The sequence below is a fragment of the Clupea harengus genome, chromosome 24, assembly GCF_900700415.2.
Source record: "Clupea harengus chromosome 24, Ch_v2.0.2, whole genome shotgun sequence".
Classification (NCBI taxonomy): Eukaryota; Metazoa; Chordata; class Actinopteri; order Clupeiformes; family Clupeidae; genus Clupea; species Clupea harengus.
In genome coordinates this window covers 1,288,544-1,310,239 of record NC_045175.1, presented here as the reverse complement: position 1 = coordinate 1,310,239, position 21,696 = coordinate 1,288,544, and the positions used below count along the sequence as shown (strand labels likewise).

At 44.2% G+C, this 21,696-nt stretch overlaps 1 pseudogene; it reads right to left on the bottom strand.

Annotated features, from left to right (window-relative positions):
* Positions 1-17: 17 nt before the first annotated feature.
* Positions 18-15,617, bottom strand: LOC116219373 (annotated as a pseudogene).
* Between the last annotated feature and the right edge of the window lie 6,079 nt (positions 15,618-21,696).

Below are 21,696 nucleotides of genomic sequence, written 5' to 3'. Positions count from 1 at the left end.
AGAGAGAGAGAGTGAGTCTACGGAACACCACCAAGGAACTCCTGGGTACCCTTCCCCACTTCACCCCAGACCCCTGCCCCAGCACCCACCCGGCCCCCAGCTACCACTGCTGTGCCCACCACACCATGGGCCCCCACTTTTGCCCCCACACCCATGCCCACCTCACCTTGGTCCCCCAGCCCCTCCCAGGAGTGCCACTGTGAACACAGCAGGACCACCACAAACATGGCAGCAAGGCCTCCGCTCAGCACCACCATCACAGCAGCACAGGGTGCAAACACATGGGAAAAGCTATGCTGAAGCCCTTACTGGAGCTCCAGACCCCAATGACATGATGGACATCAGACAAATGCTCACCCTCATCTGCACTCGTCTTACAGGCCAGGGGCCCTGGTGAGAACACACATGAGCACGCACGCGCACACACACACACACACACACACACACACAAACAAACGCTAACTGAAAACATTAACTGATACAAATGAATACAAACGCAATTATATATTGATAATACTGTTTATATAAACCAATGCTATCCTCTTACATATCACTTGTGGGTGAAAGATATGCATTTCCACTCTGTATGAAAAACAACAACAAATCTAATAACTCATATTGTAGCATGAACCAATACGAATCCTTTGTAATCAGCCAATGGAATGTCCAGGGATTAAGATCATCTGCCTTTGGACTGAAAAGTAACAACTCTGAGTTCATTGATGAGCTCAAAGACTCCGACATCATCATTCTAATGGAGACGTGGGATAGGGGAGACTTACCGACTGGCTGCCCTCCAGGCTATGGGGAGTTAACAGTTAACTCAATAAAGCTCCCTGGAGTGACACAGGGGAGGAGCTCAGGGGGAATACTCATATGGTATAAAGCCAAATATACAAACTCTATTGAACTAGTTAAAGAAGGTGATAATTATGTATGGCTTAAGTTAAAAAAAGACCTGACCTCTAATACCCAAAACATATTCATTTGTGCAATCTACATCCCTCCAGCTGAATCTCCCTACTTTAAGGATCAAACCTTTTCTGACTTAGAGGGAGACATCACCCACTTCCAAACCCAGGGAAATATCCTAATCGTTGGTGATCTGAATGCCCGCACAGCTGAAGAATCAGACACTACTAGCACAAACGGAGACAAATACATGAATAACAAAACTAACACCAGCCTAACTCTTCCCGTAAGGAATAATTACGACAAAATAACAAATAGAAATGGGAAAGAACTGCTGCAGCTCTGCCGATCCCTCAGTCTATACATAGCCAATGGTCGAATAAGAGGGGACTCCTTTGGCCGCTACACCTACAGTTCCTCTCTTGGCAGTAGCACAGTAGATTATGCAATTACAGATTTGGACCCATTCTCTCTCAGAGCATTCACAGTGAAGCAACAAACCCCCTTTTCAGACCATAATCAGATCAAAATTTACCTTAAAAGACCCCACTCTAAACAACCATGCCCCAACTCCAGTAAATTATATAATATAACAACTAACTTTAGATGGATGCAAAGCAGACTACCTGCATATCAAGAGGCTATGAGCAGCCATGAAACCCAAGAACACCTAAACTCTTTCCTGGCCCATGCATATCCCAGCAGGAAAGAGGGAGTAAACCTAGCCACAAAGCACATCACCAATATCTTTCATTATGTGGCACAACAATCGAGCTTACCTCTACATAAACCAAACCCAAAAAAAAGAAAGCAAGAAAAATGGTTTGACTCAGTTTTTTCCTCATGGATTTGCATTCTAAGACAATTATCCAACCAAAAGCACAGGGATCCAGATAATCAGGACCTACGTATTCAATATGGAGACACAGTCAAAGAATATAAACAAACACTGAGATTTAAGAAGGAGCACCACCTCAAAAACCAAATCAACCTAATTGAAGAGTCCATAAATTCAAACAGTTTCTGGGACCACTGGAGGACCTTGAACAAAAATAATAATACAAATAATGATCTTGCCATTCAAGATGGGGATATATGGATCAACCACTTCAAGGATCTATATCAAGAAACCCATATCACACCGAAACGAGACCAATTACAAGAAAAATTGAACCAATTAGAAACCATCATTAAGGACTACCAGAACCCATTAGATTATGAAATCACAGAAAAAAAATTAGATCAAAAACTGAAAAATTTAAAGTGTAGAAAAGCCTGTGGACCTGACGGCATCCTCAATGAGATGCTTAAACACACAGACAATAAATTCAAATCAGCCATTCTGAAACTTCTAAATTTAGTACTTAAAGCTGGCTTCTTTCCTGAAATATGGAATGATGGACTGATACGTCCCATATTTAAAAGTGGAGACAAAACAGATCCACAAAATTACCGTGGGATCTGTATAAATTCATGTCTAGGGAAGGTCTTATGTAGCATTCTAAACTCAAGGATCATAGACTTCCTCACAGAACATAATGTATTAAGCAACAGCCAAATTGGATTCCTACTAGGGATGCACCGATACCACTTTTTTACAAACCGATACGAGTACGAGTATTTTTATTTGTGTACTTGCCGATACCGAGTACCGATACTTCTTAGATTTGGTCTCCATGAAAGTGCAATTAATTTGGAGGCAGATTTTATTTTATCCTCTGCAGATTATGTCAAGCCTGTAGTACAAAATTAACAGAAGGCTATCCCAAGCCAAAAATAAACAGAGCTTTCTGGTTTTAACACACAAAAAAAGCCTTCAAACAGACAATATCATCACATGAGACAAAATGCAAATATAACCAGATAAAGGCCATTCAATTTGCTGCATAGTTAACAACACAGTCTGCTTAACAAAAAGTGGACAGAACTATTACTGGATTAGCACAAGAGCACATTTCAGTTACAAAAGGATCAGAAGAATCTCCTGCTCAAGTACACAAACAATCACTTAACCTATGTGGCACAGTCTTTCTCTCTACCTCTCTCTCTGTGTGTGCGTGCGCGTTTTTTTCTTTTGCAAGACGTCAGTTAAGATTGGTTGCTTCGGTCTTGCGCCACTAGCAGTGAACTCTGTGTACTTAGCACTATGGTGCGTCTTCAGATGTTTAATCAAATTGCTTGTGTTAAACAAAGTACTTTCCTTTCCGCCCCTCCACACCGTAGCAGTGCAGATCTTACACTGTGCCTTACTCCTGTCGTCGTCATTTATCTTAAAATGAGCCCAAATCGCCGTTAAGGCAGCTCAACGGAATTGCTAATCGCTAACGAGATGCTAGCAGCTACATTTAGCGAAACCTGTATACTGAAATACTTTGACACTGTGACAAACTTTCCTAACACAGTCAAACATCAAGCAAATGCAACACAAGACGGCAAATAAGCTACTTACTAGTCTGGCAGAGAGTGGTAGGACAGGTAGGACAATAAATCGCATTTTGTGTCAGCATAGCCCGGCCAGTTTGATGCAGTGAAATACTGATGAGTGGTATCGGTGCTTGGTTTCGGCAATTCAAAACGAGTACGAGTACGAGTATTTTAACGAAGTATCGGCACCGATACCGATACTGGTATCGGTGCATCCCTAATTCCTACCCAAATTTAGAACTACAGATCATATATTCACATTAAACACACTAATTGACAACAATGTACACAAAAATAATACAAAGATTTATGCTTGCTTTGTGGATTTCCAAAAAGCCTTCGATTCAGTCTGGCACAATGGCCTTTTCTTAAAATTACTCGAAAGTGGTATCGGAGGGAACACATACAATCTGATCAAATCCATGTACACTAACGGGAGGTGCTCAATTAAAATTGGAACAAAGAAAACTGAATCTTTCTTTCAGAGACGTGGAGTAAGGCAGGGCTGTAACCTTAGCCCCACATTATTCAATATATACATAAATGAATTGTCAAAACAAATAGAAAACTCCCCTGCACCTGGCCTGAAACTACAAGACACTGAAATAAAATGTCTATTTTATGCTGATGACCTGGTCCTACTGTCTCCCACAAAAGAGGGGTTACAGCAACACCTGTCAGAATTAGACAAATACTGTCAAACCTGGGCCCTGACAGTAAATCAAACCAAAACAAATGTACTAATTTTTCAAAAAAGGTCCAGGCCACAGAGAGACAACACTATTTTCACAATTGGAAACAACCCTATTAAAGAAACAACAAATTATACATATTTAGGACTAAAAATTTCAAATACAGGTAATTTTAACTTGGCTGTGAATGAATTGAGAGACAAAGCAAAAAGGGCTTTCTATGCCATCAAAAAATCTATACAAATTGAACTACCAGTAACAACATGGCTCAAAATTTTCCAATCTATCATTGAACCAATTGCACTATATGGCAGCTAGGTGTGGGGTACACAAATTCAACATGATTGGACAAAATGGGACAAACACGCAATTGAAATACTACATACACAGTTCTGCAAGAGTATCCTCCAAGTGCAGAGAAAAGCTCCCAACTCTGCATGTAGAGCTGAATTAGGCCAATACCCTCTAATATTAAAGATCCAAAAACGAGCCCTAAACTTCTGGAATCATATTAAAACAAGTGACCCACTCTCCTTTTCCTACAAAGCCCTATGCTGCCAGGAGTTGAACCCACAAAGGAGTCCCCTCTGCTTACTTGTCCTGAGGCTGGGTGAACCATCACCCACCCAGGTCATTACACAACGACGACCTCAGCCTCAAAAACTCAAGATCTCAGATAATCAGACCCAACCAAATCATTATGAAAGAAAAAGAAAAATATAGAGATCACTGGGCAAAATTAACAAAATCCCAGAACAAATTAGAAACATATGTATCACTAAACAGACAGTACACCGTGGCAAATTACCTGACCACAGTGTCTGATAAAAAAAATGAGGAAAACATTAACTAAATACAGACTGAGTGAGCACAACCTGGCAGTAGAAGTCGGCCGACACAGACAGACCTGGCTACCCAGAGAGGAGAGGCTGTGCTCCTTCTGTAACCAGGGAACAGTAGAGACGGAGCTACACTTCCTGATTTACTGCAACCATAACCAAAGTCTTAGAGACTATTATTTTGACAAAATAACACAAATATTCCCAGAATTCCAACATCTAAATGATCTGGACAGACTCTCAGTTCTACTGGGAGAGAGGGAGGACTGCTGTAGACTGGCAGCAAAATATGTATCAGCCTGTCATGAGCTCCACAATAACATGAACCCCCTGTCCCAGATAACTAATATTTAATGTTTAATAATTAACAATGAACCTGTTATATGTTTCTATACCACATTGTTACCACCTATAACTTATTGTTTGTTTTTATTTATTTATGTTTATTGTGCTTGTACATTTTATGTAAACATGCTTTGGCAACGTTGTATTGTATGCAGTCATGCCAATAAAGCCTTTTTTGAATTTGAATTGAATTGAGAGAGAGAGAGAGAGAGAGAGAGAGAGAGAGAGAGAGAGAGAGAGAGAGAGAGAGAGAGAGAGAGAGAGAGAGAGAGAGAGAGAGAGAGAGAGAGAGAGAGAGAGAGAGAGAAGAGGATGGAGAGAGAGAGAGAGAGATGGTAGAGAGAGAGAGATGGGAGAGAGAGAGAGAGAGATAGTAGAGAGAGATGGTGGAGAGAGAGAGAGTGATGGAGAGAGAGAGAGAGGGAGAGAGAGAGAGAGATGGAGAGAGAGAGAGAGAGAGAGAGAGAGAGAGAGAGAGAGAGAGAGAGAGAGAGATGGTTGAGCACATGCTGGAGGTGAAGACAAACCTCCATAGGTGAGTAAACCGGGGACCACTCGTCCACAGAGGCGTTCACCATTATGAAGGCTTTCTGGATGAGGTTGAACCCGGAGCCCGTTACCACGATTCTCCTGCCACCACTGAAAGAGAAATGCAACACAGTCCCTTTGATCACCTACACACCAACACCTACTCCAAGCTCATGCCAAAACCACTCCAACACATAATGGCTTCTCTGGCTGGCAGTCGCGCATTTTGAGATGTGTCCTCCCATTTCAAATGATGTCTCTGACATTGAAATATAGCCTGTCTGGTTAAGAACACTCAAACCCAAAATATTTAGTTTTCACTTTATACTCTAAAACCTTTATGTTCATAATCATTAATGAAACATTAAGTCTATCAATTTAAATTATACAATAATTATAAAATAATTTACATAATTTTGCATAATCTGACCGTATAAATAGTTTCACTTCAGAACTCACATAGACTCAGCACATACTACACACAAACACACACACATACACACACAAACACACACACACACACACACACACACACACACACACACACACACAACACACACACACACACACACACAGACACAGACACAGACACACAGACACACAGACACACACACACACACACACACACACACACACGCGACTGTCATTACCAGACGAAGCTCTTTCTGGGCTGATGATCCACCACAGTGGGGTTTTTGAGGTACTGGAAGGCCCCGGGCACCTCCGTGGTGGTGTACTTCCCATACGTCACGTTGACAGGAAGTGGCCGGGAGGGCACCGTATCTCCCGGGTACTTGCCTGTCTTACAGGTGATGTTGGTGCCAAACGTCTCCCTGCAGGTGAGCATGACAAGCTCCGCGTCAAATGAGGGCCAAACGGGGTCACGCCATAATCTCTTGTTCCCACTTTCTCCCCTGTCACAACCAATTAGATCTGACGGAATGTGCCATTACATCAGCCGCTCAGAGTAATTATCTCTGGAACGGAGGACACAAATAAAATCCATCTGCTTCCAAGACTCACTACTGTACTTACACTTTGCATGGCACAGTCCCCACCGTGATGAGGATGTCCTCTTTGGAAGCGGTGTGCAGGTTATTTCCCATGATGGTGATGATCGTTCCTCCAGCTTTTGGACCCTTCCGAGGGAAGACGCCAGTAGGTCTGGGGTCCTAAGGAAGGGTGACCAACGTGGGGAATGTTTAGAATGACGTGCACAACTATTTGATTGCTATTAACCAATCAAAGACACTTATAGATACAGAGCTCGCTGATGCTATACTAGTAGTAGATGAGCTATACACTAATATGTCATCTGCTACTACACTAATATACCATACTGTCCTAATAACATAAACACTAGTCGCTAAACCCTAAACCAGCATCTAAAAGCAGCTGTGGAGTAAGAAATAATTCCTTGTTCATCGTGTCCACGGGGACTCCAGCCTGGGACAGCTCTTCTCAGTTTGCGGCGTGAACACTTGGCACCAAGGCTCCAGTCTACGCTAAATCAGCTGGTACATTTGGTGAACGTGTCGTGTTAAAATGTAATATAAATATGAATCTAAAGACTGCAATATAAACCAGTCTGGAATTAATATGGTTAATGGGATTTTGGTGGAATGTATTGATAATGTAGTGATTGTGTGTGTGTGTGCAAATGTGTGTGGTGTGTGTTTATAACTTATGTATGATGAAATGCATAGAAACTGTTTAAAGAAGTTCAAGGCACCTTCAACTGCATGTTGAATTTCTTTCATCACTCCTTCTCCCTCTCATCCATCGTTCCTCGCTAAATTCTCTCTCTTTCTCTCTTAGCTGTAACAGGTGGTGAGGATCCCTTACCCGGTAAGTGAAATCGACGGATGAAGTCCCTCTCTTCCCCCCCTCCACCAGTACCTCCACCTTACCAGTGAATGGGCTGTTTGGGTCTATTGGGCCGATCTCACACACCACACTGGAACAACCAACAAAAAAAAGAGAGAGAGGGTGTGGGGGAGTGGCAAGAGAGTCAAGAGCAGAAACACAATGAGGGCCAGTTACCAAGGGTTACACCAAGCTGCAGACCAACTACCCAAGAAGCAGCTGTCTGCTGCTTGTGTCCTGCAGCCCCCGGAATCAATAGCGCTCACCTTCCCCTAAAAGAGCGGAGGTGGTGTGCTGTGAATGCTTATGTGTACCGAGGGCCGGGGGCCCAGACGCACAACTCCTGCCTTGAAGTGCAAAAAACAACAAAAAAAGTTTCTCAGCACTTCAGCCTGCTTGTTAAGGGCTTTGTTGAGCTCGCAACATGAGGGAAGCGTTGGGCCTTTTTCCGTGTCATCATATCTGTGCTTCATTGGCGGCCTCTAAGTGAGCAGAGGAGGAGCACCTGCTGTGTGGAATGCCAGAGGAGAAAGATCTCCTTCCTTACCAGCAACAACAACATGGTGACAGACAAATTATGGAGTTCATCCACCGAACTCCCTCAGTGCCTCAGTAAAAACCCAGAATTGATGAGGTCTGCATCTCTAAACAGACTGCACCCGTGCTTTCTGTTTTTTTTATGCTTACTTCTCAATTCATCTTCTCTCTGTGTGCATCCATATTGCACTAGAACACATGTGTAAGGGCAGTTTTTTGCCATTGATTGGTTTAGTCTATGAGGCACAAATCACATTAGTGGCGAAAATAGAGAGGGGGGGGGGGGGGCTGCGGCGAGAACCAGCCCATGCAGCATCTCTTATCGAGAGCAGGTGTGCACACCTGCCAGATGGCCTCCGCTCCGCTCCGCTCCTCGGGAAATGTGCAACGCTAAGGTGAAGCACACACACATCTGAAAGGGAAGGGGAATGGACCAGGCAGGGCAGCATCAGGAAGAGCTCAGGGGAGTGGGCAGAAGTTACCTGGTGGAGACGGAGTAGTGTTGATCCAGGTGCCCGCAAGGTACTCCCGCCACAGTGATACTCTTGATGTCTTCTCTGTTGATGCCCAGGTTGGAGCCTTTGATGGTGACGGCAATGCCCCCTTTGAGAGGCCCATAACTAGGTATAATCTGCACAAAATGAGGGGGAAATGAACTGAAAGTACCACATGCATGTTGCCCTGGGTTTATAGAGTTATTTCAAGTTGTCTGCAGTTTTTTGGTCAGAGGCGACCAATGTCAAACTACCAAAGCTTGAACTACCAGGTGTAAATACCTACTTTTGTGAACTGAAATCAAAATTATTGAGAACTATGAAGAATATGACATGCAGACAAGTACATCACCTTAGTCATGAAGTAGCTGCTGAAATAATTAAATTAAATTAAGACTTCTATTTTAATATAAGAGCTATGGGAAGTCGATGGGCATGATCAAGTTTGAACCCTGCCTGCTGGCATGCTACTAGTACTGTTTAACTCACGTCTGTGATTTCGGGGTTTGGGCATGGCACAGGCGTCGTCTGGCACAGCTTCTCGTAGACGCACGCCCTTTTGGCGGCACACCACACGCAGCGGTACTTGCTTGGGTCTGCGTTCCGGCACAGACTGCAGTCCTCGCGGCCCACGGAGCAGTTATATAAGGTGACTGCGTGTGGACACAAATGAGGACACGTTAAGACAGGACAATGAGGGATTAAGGTCACTGAAGCCCATCTACTTAAAAAGCAAACAGCGTTCCTCTCCAGCAAGATATGCATGAAGAGTAGCAGTGCGCTCATTAGATTACAGGTTGCAATTCCATGTGATAACTCGGACTCTCGCTAATGATCTAAGCTTCTAGTACTCTGCCAAAGTAGCACCAATTTACGATATTTCCTTGTATGAGGAGGATATCAAAAGAAGTCGTCTCAACTGTTTGACTTGTGGTTCTTCTCAAAGACTAAACAACATAACTAAGGATGCAAAAAGATGATTTTGTAATCCTAAATAGTATTCCTCACACTAATTAACAGCAGTGACTATGTGGAAACACTTAGCGATCACAGAATTAAATCAGACTGCTTTCAAGATTCTGCAATTACGTGTCATTTACACCACAAAAATAGCCAAAAGTTCAATTCAAGTGCTCCTTGTAGAATGAGTGAAACGTACCGTTAAACAAGCTGTCAATCTTCTTCCCTGAGTGTTTGTCTTTCACATGAAAGAGAACGGTGGTTTCGTGCGCTTTGTCGTAGGAAAACTGCAAGACACGGCAAGAAAAACACAGTGAGCCAGAGCAACCGAAGGCCCCCATATTTGTTTGGACTCTCATCAGCCCACGATGTTGGTTGAAAAAGATCATCTTTCATTTCTACAGGCACCACATTTTGCTGGCCTTTTTTCTGTGCAAAGTTCCCTTTGAATACATTTGGCAGACGTTCAACAACACAGCTAAAGAATTCAGTGCAAAACAAGAACGTAGCTGGGGGCGATTTCCCTTTTGCTGCAATGGGCAAAATTTTTTTTTGTCCTTTTTCTACACATTTCCATTTCTAAGCAAGGAAAGCGCAAAAGCAGTGAGAGCAGATTATTTTATGAAACTGCATCCAGACAGGGCTGTATGACCATCAGGGGGTGCTGTGATCTCTGTGTCAGACAGTTTTGTACCAGGTAAAGCAGGACCCTGACCTTACATGACCAAAGCCTTTCATTGTGTGTTGTATGTATGTACATATAGACAATGAAGATATCACTGACATGGTGGTGATGATAAACATTTCCTCTGACACGGAACCTGTCAGTTCATGCAGTTTTCAATCATTTGATTATCCACATGAGTAGAGCTTCAGCGTGAGGACTGACCTCTGCCAACCATATGGCATGCCAAGGACCATTACCTTCAACGCTGGCAAAATGACTACTTACCAAAATAAAACAAACTAACTCACTTCAAGGTAGATTATCAATCTGTCTGAGGAACCTGATCCTCAGATTAGTCTGTGCTTCCTCTCTGAGCACAGGACTTCCTGATCTATTGGGACTCCCTTTGCAAACATGCATGCACATGAATACCTGACTGATATCAGCATCATGGTCTAGGACTCACCTCATATCCGGGGAAACTGTAGAACGGTCCTTCCTCTTGCTCTTTCTTGACGTCTTCCTCAGTGTGCTCCATCAGTTCTGTGCCAATGGTGAACTCATGACCCTGGTATGTGGGAGAGGGAGTTGTGGGCGGGAATCAAGTAAGAGATTCAAATGTCAAGGTGAAGGAATGCATTGCTCATGTTTAGAAGGGCAGTAATAGGCATATGAGTGTTCTTGGGATTTTCCTGTTGGAAGCACATCATGGCCTCTAAATCCCCCCTGCTTTCCCACCAATACTGCTTGTTTCTCTGTGGATGTGTTCTCACAGCGTGTAACGAGAAAGGGGGGAGAACTGACAGCTAACACGTCTGTATGACTGATCTCATGGCTTTTTTTTTTTCACATCCATTGATATGTACTGAGAAAATGTGCAATTTCATTGGCATTACTCACCTTGTATTGATCGAGTTTGATTCCCTCAAAACTGATCGGTTCTTTGAAACCGACGGGAATAAGGATTGGGTCAGGGTTCTCAAATCTTGGACAGTTTGCTCCCTGGGTACATAATGGAGCAGAGAAACACACAGCAATGGTGTTTGAAGAGCGTTTGCTTGTGTATGTGTGTGTGGGAACATTATGTTTGGCATGTTCTGACACGCTTCGCAAAGGATTTGTATCCTCCGCTTTTGTATCTGCCATCAAATATTCCAGTCTGCCATCCCCAGTTCAACCCTGTGACCGCCAAGAGCGGCTGTTTTCCTTCCACCCAAGAATGTTTTCCTACAGCCGTGACCTTCGGAGTGCCACAAGTCATTGATGCATTTCCAATAAATAAATAACACCAGCACCCTTTTTTTATTGCTTGCCCTTTCTGGTCAATACTATCATTACTTCCCATGAAAGGAAAATGAAATAAAAAAGAACTGGAGATTCAGAGTGGCACAAAAAAAGCATGCATCATACGAGTGCCATGTCCTACTTCTTTTGTTCGGACGATGTTCGGGTCTTTGTCGAGTTCGTTCTTGTCGCTGCATGTGTGATCTCGAGTGTTCCACTGACAACCCCAGCTGCTACTAACACAGGAGAGGCACCTGGGGGGGTAGAGAGAGAGAGAGAGGGAGGAGAGAAGGAGTTGGGGGGGTGTCACTTTGGTCAGAGATGCGTGGGCTTGTAATTGTATTTCTCAGAGTGTATTAATACTGAGAGCAAAATAAATCTTCCAAACATCTCATGAACAAAACCCATTCATCAGACATTTCTCCCCTTGCCTAAAAACACTACGGGGAAATCGGGGACAAAAAAGAGAGAAAAAGATTGACTTTCACTTTGATGAATGAATAGGAATGTAAAGCAATTTCCTCATCCTTGGAAAAACAGATCCCCAAAAAAAGGAGTATCTAAAGAAGCGTATTCAGTTCTTGCATCAGTCATGCATCATAGTGTATGAATAACATTTAGACCTTCTACATGTACTTTTTTATTTATTAATATATTCATATGTATCCTTGTATTCATTAAACCCACAATCGTCAGCACAGACACCCTGCCTGCGTGCTGACACAACGGGAGGAGGGAAGGGGGAAGGGGAGGCTGGGAAAACTCACGGGTGTTCTCTGTCTTGTGTACGGCTGCTGCACAGTTGTAGAATTTGTACTCGCTGGACGCCACCTCCACCGTCATGTTCACTAAGATCTTCACCGGCACAGCCACGAAATCTATGCAAAACAGAAGGCAACATGTGAGGACACCGAGCCTTCTTCATAATGGCTGTCTGGAAGAGCTTCTTCACAATGGCTGTCTGGGAGAGCGCGCGGCTGGACAAACCTTGCTGCTCAGGTGTGGTTGGGATGGCGTCGGGCTCAGGCAGGCTGCAGGTGACAATCGAGTCGATCATGACCGCGCTACTCTGGAAGGTGCCGAAGGAGCAGTGGAGCTGGTCAGCACTGCCAATGCTGGGCAGCGAGGGGATGTTGAAGTCCACCTGCAAGTAAACAGGACAACAAGAGAAGCATTGTGAGCATTATCTTCATCATTATCATTTTATAAACTGTAGTTTCAGAAATATTGATTCAGTCCAAGATCATTTATGCATTATAATTAGCTATGGTTCTTCCCTGACAATATTGCTCAATCACCACATTTTTGCAAATATTCAATTACATAACAGGTCCTTTTGAAAAAAATCCACTCACTATTTAGTACACTTGGGGTAATTTTTTTGCAAAACTGTTCCTCTGATCTGAGATCTATGTATGCACTATTGGTATTTTGACTGAGTTGCCTACCTGCTGAGTCTTTTTGCAGCTCAGATTTGGGGGGTTGAAAGAGACGATCTTAACACACTGTTGCTTGGGACTCCACAACCAGCCATTTTTCTCCTCGGCACGGCGGCAGTCTGACCTCCTGGTGCACCTATTTCACAAATGGCCATTAGCCAGGACAATCTATCCAGTTGCACTGCAATCTGCAGCCTCTATTAAGAGCTTCTATCTTAAGACAGATCAGACGGTGACCCAAGAGCACACTGCTGTTTATGCAGTAAATCTTAGGCAGTCCTTACCTGCCCTCCAGGACACACCAACCACAGTAAGGGTCCTTCAGCCCAACACATGACTGACAGTCCTTCTTCAGACCACATGCCTGCACAGGAACTTTGGCAATCTGTGAGACAACAGCTAATTATTACAATATACCCACTGGAAGATCACATGACAATAGTGCTTTGATTAACTAATTCAACATTTCTAATCCTCTTTTTAGAACTTCCATTAAACAAACAGACAGGGCGCCTCTGTGGAGGCATCAAATACAGAAACAACAACTCCACCAGCCAACACAATGTCAACTGCAGCCACAACAAACAAAATGACAAAAACAGAAGGTTGGCAGCAATAAGATACTTAGACATGTGGTATATCTCTTACCTTTTTCTTGGTAGTGATGTACAGATGGGTCATGCTCGTGTCAAAAAAGAGGTTCTTATTGACAACATCACCCGTGGTGTCGCCTGGGCCCCTGTTGTACACCTCTGGGTAGCCTAACAGATGAAGCTGGAGAGAAAGAAGGCTTGGTGAAGTGAAAGTTCAAAGTAAACTTGGTCTCAGTCCACAGTATATAAAGTCAAGCCCACCAAATGAGGCACACACAGTCTAATCTGTTAGGATCTGGTATAGAGTCTCCTAAGACACAGTCTAGTTAAGTCCATGATTAGCCAGCTTTATTGTCTTATGGTGGCTCCCCTTGGAGTCTTAATGTTTATTGGAGGTTCTTTGAGATGATATCTTAAAACATCCAAATTCTGTCTCGAATACCACTGACGTCTGGTGCGAATGGGTGCCTTCATATTACGAAAGCATTTGATGTGTTTTCATGCCATGTTAAGCATCCAACATAAAATGTGAAATTGAAAAACCTCCACTCTTCTGAAGAGCTGACACCCACTGACAGGGGTTCACACAGACACAAACAAACAAACAAACAATCTCAAACTGCGTCTAGAAGTAAATTTTGACTGACACCACATACCTTGAAAACCTCCCCAACAGAGTTGCCTAGGAACGCTATAGTGTGATCATGCTCTACAGCTATGGCCACAGCAGTCAGAAGTCCCTTCCTAGTGTAGATGGCTTCAGCCTTCAGGGCAAATTCCGGCTTGCTGGCCAGAGGGGAGGGCAGGAAGTCTGCACCACACTTGTAGTGTGTCGCCATATCTTTCTGCAAAACATCAACAAAACAGAAACCTTTATAGTACCTCAAAAAACAACACGATAACTAACCCAGCATATCGTTACAGTAGACTTCAACTTACATCCCGCCCGGTGCAAAAGTCATCTGTTTTTGGCGAATAAGGGATATCCACTGCAGGCTTTCCGCCAATCTTTCCTGAGTCACTGTAGCAGGCACTAATGATGTCCACCATTCTTTCGTTGATTCGTTTCAGGGGGTACAAGCACAAGGCCGACTCTGTGTGGTCCTCATCGGGGCTGGCCACCACAAACAACACCTTGTCCCAGAATTGAACATCGCCGTACGAGCCTTTCTCCGACAGGCTGCGGGCGAGCTCTTTCCCAGGGCTCGCCACGTAGGCCGCCTGCACCTTGTTGAAGCGGTTGTCAGGGCCACAGTTGAGCTGCAACTCTGTGTACGAGTAGTAGTGGTCGTCCTGCTCGCAGAGGCGCGATATAAAGGTGCTGTTCTTGTTGTCTGTCCCCCCAATGTTCTCGAGAAAAGGAAGTAGACGAAGCCTTGGTCCTTGAAGGTGTACGGAAGTCGTGCAGGTACTTGGGAATGAATGGAATGGCCTGCACAGCAGCGGCTTCCACAATGCTGTCGAAAATCGCCCATTCGCCATGGCTCTGCAGTATCCGCGTGCTGATGAGTTTGGTGCTGTCCAGGATGCCGTAGCCTTTACCCACCAGAAAAACTGAGAGGTTTTGAATGTTAGACATAATGCCCACCACAGACACGCTGTCCTCAATACTGGCTACATAGGTCCTCTCGCCCTGGTTGTCACTGTAGTAGATCAGCTGGTTGATATTGCTCAGATTGACCAGTGAGCAGATCCCTCTATATAGGCTGCCGCAGATAATGAGGTTGTTGTTGGAGGGGTTGACAAGCAGCAGCTTGTTTGTGTTGTTGGTGTCTTTGGCTGAGGGGCAGGTGTTGATGTTGATGGGTGGTGTGCAGGAGCGCAGGTCCTTTTTGGGCCCCGTCTCAGCCTTGTGCTCCTTGGCTAATGAGCCGTCCAGCTGGTAGACGGCATTGACACGCCCACGTACACCCGACCAGTGCGGGGATCCTGCACCACGTTGTTGATGGGGTCTCCGGGTGAATTCTGGGAACTCTGTTTCCTGACAGCAGGCTGAAGACACAGCAGGAGTAGGGAGGCCCATGCCAGGCTCGCCATGTCTAGGAGACAAAACACAGGACATCGGTCAGAGAAAGTCCAATGAAAATCCATCAGCACCACCTTAGAGCTGTTCAGAGTGCATTATCTAGAATGATTCAAAAGAAACCCACTCATGACCAAAACTCATCTACCCTGGTTTTGATTCGTTTGACAGATCGAGCGTTCAAGTAAAAAAAGTGACAAAGCAAGAGTGACTAACAGGGAGAGGGAGAGGAGAGAGAGAGAGAGAGAGAGAGAGAGAGAGAGAGAGAGAGAGGTGAGTGTGAAGCCTACACATCGGGGAGGAGAGACGCATCTCTGGGATCTATTAAGAACAACTCAAAATGTAAACAACAAAAATATTTCACGAAGCTTCCCTGTATCTCTGGTGCACAAATTATAACGACACAGCTTGTATTCTAAAGTTGAATATGGCTGCAAGGCAACGTTCACCTCTATCCCTCTCCTCTTCACCTGAGCCTTTGGGTTTCAGGGGGCACTCAGCGCTCTCAGTCAGAAGTAGTCCTCCTCCTCATTTCAGCCACATTGTCAGGCCCTGAGACACCACTGGCAAATTGAAAAACCCTGATGGAGTTTCCCAGTGGGCTGCCCATGAATGGCTGTTATATTATGTTAACCTTCTTTGCCTCAGAGCACTTAGTGGGGAGACGACTGATTATACATTTGGCCTCCGGGCCCAGTTAATTTCAGGTTGGATTCACATTTACATACAAGTGCCTATCCTGCTTTATAGCCTGATTTTACTTAACCCCCCCCCCCAACACAGCCCCACCGTGAGCACACACACACACACGTTCACACACATACACACGTTCACACACACACACTCCATTTGTAAATGTATCTGCCCTATTTGAATTCACACCCTTAAATGGTTTCATTTAAACTGAAAGAGGGATACAAACTAGTTTTGTCCAGAAAGTTTCTTGGCTTGAAATCCAGCTGTGTGAGTCTGAGGATAACCGGTGTTACTGATGTAGCAGACACGCACTGTTCTCAGCAACTGTCAGATCAAGTACGGGGAGCTTCTGATGGATTCGATCCCAAACGTGAAAATAATTCAATACTAGAGCTTTGGCAATGAAGCAAATGGGCTCAGATGGATGGGTGACCAGTGGCTACTTGTATTATGGCCATTGGTGATTCAATTACTGTGACACATCTGTTTATGAATGCCCTTCAAGGTCATGACCCCTTCGCTCAGCCCATATCCATCACTGACGAGCACTGAAGCTGAATGGACTGGAGGCAGACAGAGCGTTCACTAACCTGTCTGATTAAACAGGGCTTCATTAATCTAAATTGTTTTAGAAAATGTAATCAGTGTCGCAATACAAATGTGACATTTGAATAAAATTGTTACTTGCTGCAGTGATGTGCTTATTGGCCATCATCATGGGTTGAACAGAAATTGGTTCACTAAAGATGAAAAGGACCAGAAATGGTATTTGCATAATCTATTCAGTCAGAAAGAAATTGTCTGTGTGTGGCCAGCCTAATGCCATTCACATAATAACTTTTTTTTTTACGTAGGTACTTTTCCACTGTTTCACCAAATTCTCTTTCAAGTCAAAACAGAATGCAAAACACTTGCAAAGGTATGAGTACAGAAATATCTTATGATGAGAAAATACACGAATGTAACTCTAGTATCTTGCACAACAACAAGAATCTTTCGCTGATTCATGCAAATCTATTTCTGCCTTTAAGAAGTTGGGTGTTTTAAAACTTTCTCTTAGATGTTGAGTATTGGTCACTCCATTGTACAAAGAATGGAATCCTGACACTTTTCAAAGGCATTCAAAGGATGCTTTCTTATTCTTATCATCATTTCTACACACTTTGAAGTCTGCGACACTAGAGTTCAGGATGCTTCAAAAACCTACAAGGGAAAATCGGTATACTACAAGAGGAACTTGAGGAAGGGTGTATATAGCATTCCTAGCCCTTCATCTGTTTACCATGGCTGGTCCAGGATACAAGTGCACACACAAAAACAAGGAATCGCCCAAGTGGGCCACACAAACCGCTGAATAAATGAACTTCTCCGAGTTTAGCATGGTCATGCAGTGTTACCCTGCAGCTAGCAACAGCCTCTAATGGCCACAGATAAATAATAATGAAATGGCCTAGTCACTAATGAGGCTGGCACATCTGGAAAACGCAGCCCCAGAAAGCCCAGGATGTGAAATTACAAATCGTCTTGGAGAACAGAGAGAAGAGAGAAAGCCTTACCTCGAGGAAAAAATAAAGCGGGAACTACTCTCATTAGTGCCTGCTCGTTAATGCTGGAACACGTTTAGCTAAGCATGTTGAAGGAGAGACTCTGGCTATCTGAGGGTACGCAGATCTGAAATATGGGATGAATACTACATGTTCCTTCTAGCGGCAAGATACAGACAGTTATTCATTCTGGGGGAGGTGAGGATGTGTTTAAACAAGCACAAGAAGATCTTCTGAAAAACCTAGATTAGAGGGGAAGAGAGACAGGGAGGTAAGGAGATGCCCGAGGGAGAAAGAGCAAGAATACACTCTCTGTGTTTGTACACTGAGCAACCAACACTATATGTCTGTGTACTCGGTCAACATTAAACCCCATTAACAGACAGCCACACAGAGCTGGAGGCAGCGACTCAGATCCTTCCTCAGAATGTGTGATGGAGCCCCTACTTGACCACCAGGAAGTCAAGTATGTTTTAAGGAAGTGAGAATGGCTGATGAGTCAGCCTCCAGGGCACCGGCTGTGATTCATTTAACAGCCTCTAATGCTTCTTAAACATCTCTGATTGCAACTCTCAGACTTCCACAAGCACTTAGATACACATTCATATAGATCACATCCACTTTTGAAAATTGAACAGGTGAACACGCCAGCCAGCACTAATGCACTTAATTGCATCCAAAGGTACATGGTAAAAACGTATGGCTTGTTTATGTTTATGCTTCATAGATGAATACTGGTAAAAGCAGGAGCCATTAAGTATGGCTCCTCCCACAGACCGGCAGAGGTGAGGAGAATTAACCCTTCTGCTCCCAGTTGGAACGTTCTTCTCGAGGCGTAATTAAAATGTACAGTCCATGGAAAAGTGGGTTAGTGTGACACAATGAAAACCATTGTGAATGAACGCCTCCACACGGAACACTCATAATGAGTGCCTCTTCTTCCTCTTTATATGCCTTTCTTTTTTTGTAAATGGCCCAAAACATAAAAGGGAAGGGGAAATCTCATTCAGAGCAGAAACCCAAACAGTCACACAGTCACAGCCAGGAGAAAATTGTTTTAGAAGTGCTTGGGAAAGCTCATGTGACAACGGCAATCCAATTTCCATATGAACAATTACCCCGCCGTCAGGCCTGGCAGTTCATTTATTTCAATTTGACTGACTCGGAGATCGCCTCGCCTCGCCCAGGCAGGCGGCCCAGCCATTGTGTGGCTGAAACAGCCCTTGCTGAGCGAGTTAGCGGGGGCACAGCTGTCCTGAGTGCAAACTGCACCCCCGAGCACGCCGACACAAACACTCCCTGGAGATGTGCGCGGGACACACATCCGAAGGAGTTTTACAAATGTACATCACAAATTACCAGTGAGAGCTCATTTGTTTGGAAGGGAATGTGTGTGTGTGTGTGTGAGAGAGAGAGTGAATGTGTGTGAGCCGAAGATTTGTTTTAGGGGTCTCACGGATCAGGATGCTCTCCCAACATTTCATTGCAAGCCTTTCCATCTAAAGTAGGGGTTCTTTATCAGTGTCTGGAGTGTTGACAGTCTTTCTCCCTCATTGACAGCGGCCACTTCCCTCTTCCTACTGCTGCTCCTCATGCTGCCATCTGGGAACTGCATTCAAGCACCAAACACACCAAATATACAAAACACATACACACAGTCTCTCTCTCTTTCACACACACACACTCTCTCTCTCTCTCTCTCTCTGTCTCTCTCACACACACACAAATGCTGGGATGATCTCCAGCCTGTTCTGGCTTCCTCTGCCATGCCTGGATGAGTTGTTGTTCCATGGGCATGATGTGGCCATTCTGCTATGGACACAGCTGGCCTGAACAAAACACGATTAAATGCAGGACTGGATGAAGGACAGACCTCCGTCTCTCGCTCTCTCCCTCGCTCTCTCTCTCACTTTTGTAATTCAACTCTCGCTCATTGACAAACATTTTCATACGGCCATACAATTAAGAAGTCAGAGACTGAACGGTGGAAAGAATCCATTACACACCTTATTGGTCACAATGATTTAACTGTGGGAGCATTAAGGCCAATGAGCCATGAAGGTACCTAATATGGTTTGGTTTCACTCTTCGGTTGCAGGGGTTTCAAGGGGAATACTGATCCTCCAGCAACTCAATATCATTCAACTTCTGAAGTCACCCTTTTTTTTCAAGGCACATAATAGAAGCGCCGACATGCTGCCTCTGTGACTGTTTTATTAGTTTGTTGCTCAAGAGATTTGTTTTCCTCAACACGCATTCCTTTTTTCTTCCTTACTTCAACAAACTGCTTTTAAAAGGTCAAGGCACAACAAATATTATAGGAATCTCTGTATGGAATATTTGACATTTTACAGTAGAGCAGAAAAATGGCCTCATTGTTGGTAGCAGTAGGCTTTGCTCAGAGATGGGAGTGAGAGGTCAGGGTTAGGTTTGCAATGATGAATGCATATCAGTCTCGTAGGGGGAGACATCTGCTTCATGATTCAAGACGGCAAGACACCAAACGGCTTACAGCCGGGACACCAACAATGACTCAACTCAGCGGCGGATAACATTTTGTGGAGCACTTACATTAAAGCTACAATGACAATAATGTTATGGTCACTGGCTTAAGAGGGTAGACGCTAGGCGGCTGACTGGTTGCTATGATACAAATGGCTGGAAAATTGTCTAATGGGGAGAGTGATCCGTTTAGCCATGTGAGGTATAATTGCAATGAAATCAAGTGAGTAGGCAGGCTAGCAAGCCAACATCCTCTCAAGGCACCTATGGTCAGTAGCAAGATTTGAACCAGAACACTTTTTTCTAATACAGGTTTTCATTTTGCTGATTGAAGTCCCCAGTGTCGTATAACATGATGTGTTTAACCAATAAGGATGAGCCAATAAGCAATTAAAAATGTACTTTAAAATATAAAATTAAAAGGACATATTCATGAATTTCATATTCATGAATATTTTAAGCAAAAGGTCACATGAATGCCTTTCAAAACCTCCCATGCCCAAAGTAATATGAAACCACGGCCTGCTTAAGCCATCGCACCTCGTAAAAGCCTTGCTAAGCCTGAGCTGTGCGGTTGGACAGGGCAGCGCTTTGGTAATGGCTAAACAAACACCATTATATGGACCTGATGGCCTTGCTCAAAGCACAGGTCTCACTAGAGCACAGCTTTATTCCCTGTGGTCTGCCTCAGCTAATAAGTGCTTTTCATCAGCACAAAGCCCACTCGAGCGTGGAGCCTCCACTAGAGGCAAGGGATGGCAACAGGTTAGTGGAGGGTTAGAACCCGCACAGCCAAGGGCAAGAGGGACCAAATTCTCTGTGTTGGCCAATTTTCCCCCTTAAAAAAAACATAGGAGGGACAGAATTAATGAGGCTAAGCAGAAGTCTTTGCCATCTGACTTCTCCGGTGTCTCTCTCTCAGGAGGGACCATGTGGCGGTGATCTTTGGCTCACACACAGATATGAATACCCATATGCACACAAAAAAGTTGCACAGCCCACCAGTTAGAAGTATGCAGACGCTCATTGACTAGGAGCAAGTGATAAGGTGACACGAGACAGGCCTGACCTTTTCCTCAAGATCAACATCCATGCGTTCTTCTGCTTTTACAGATGCTATGGAGCGACCGCCTCTCCACATGGAAATGTCAGCAGTTAAAATCTGCCAATCAATCTGCACCATCTCACTGCTGTTGCCTCATTAACATGTCAAATTGCAGTGTGGCTATTTTAGAACCCCATTGGCTCCTGGTAACAGTAACTATGCCATTTGGAAAGCAATAAAAGCATGTACCATCCAGGCTAAAGCCAGCACCACATAAAATTGAAATATCAGGCTGATCAGACAACA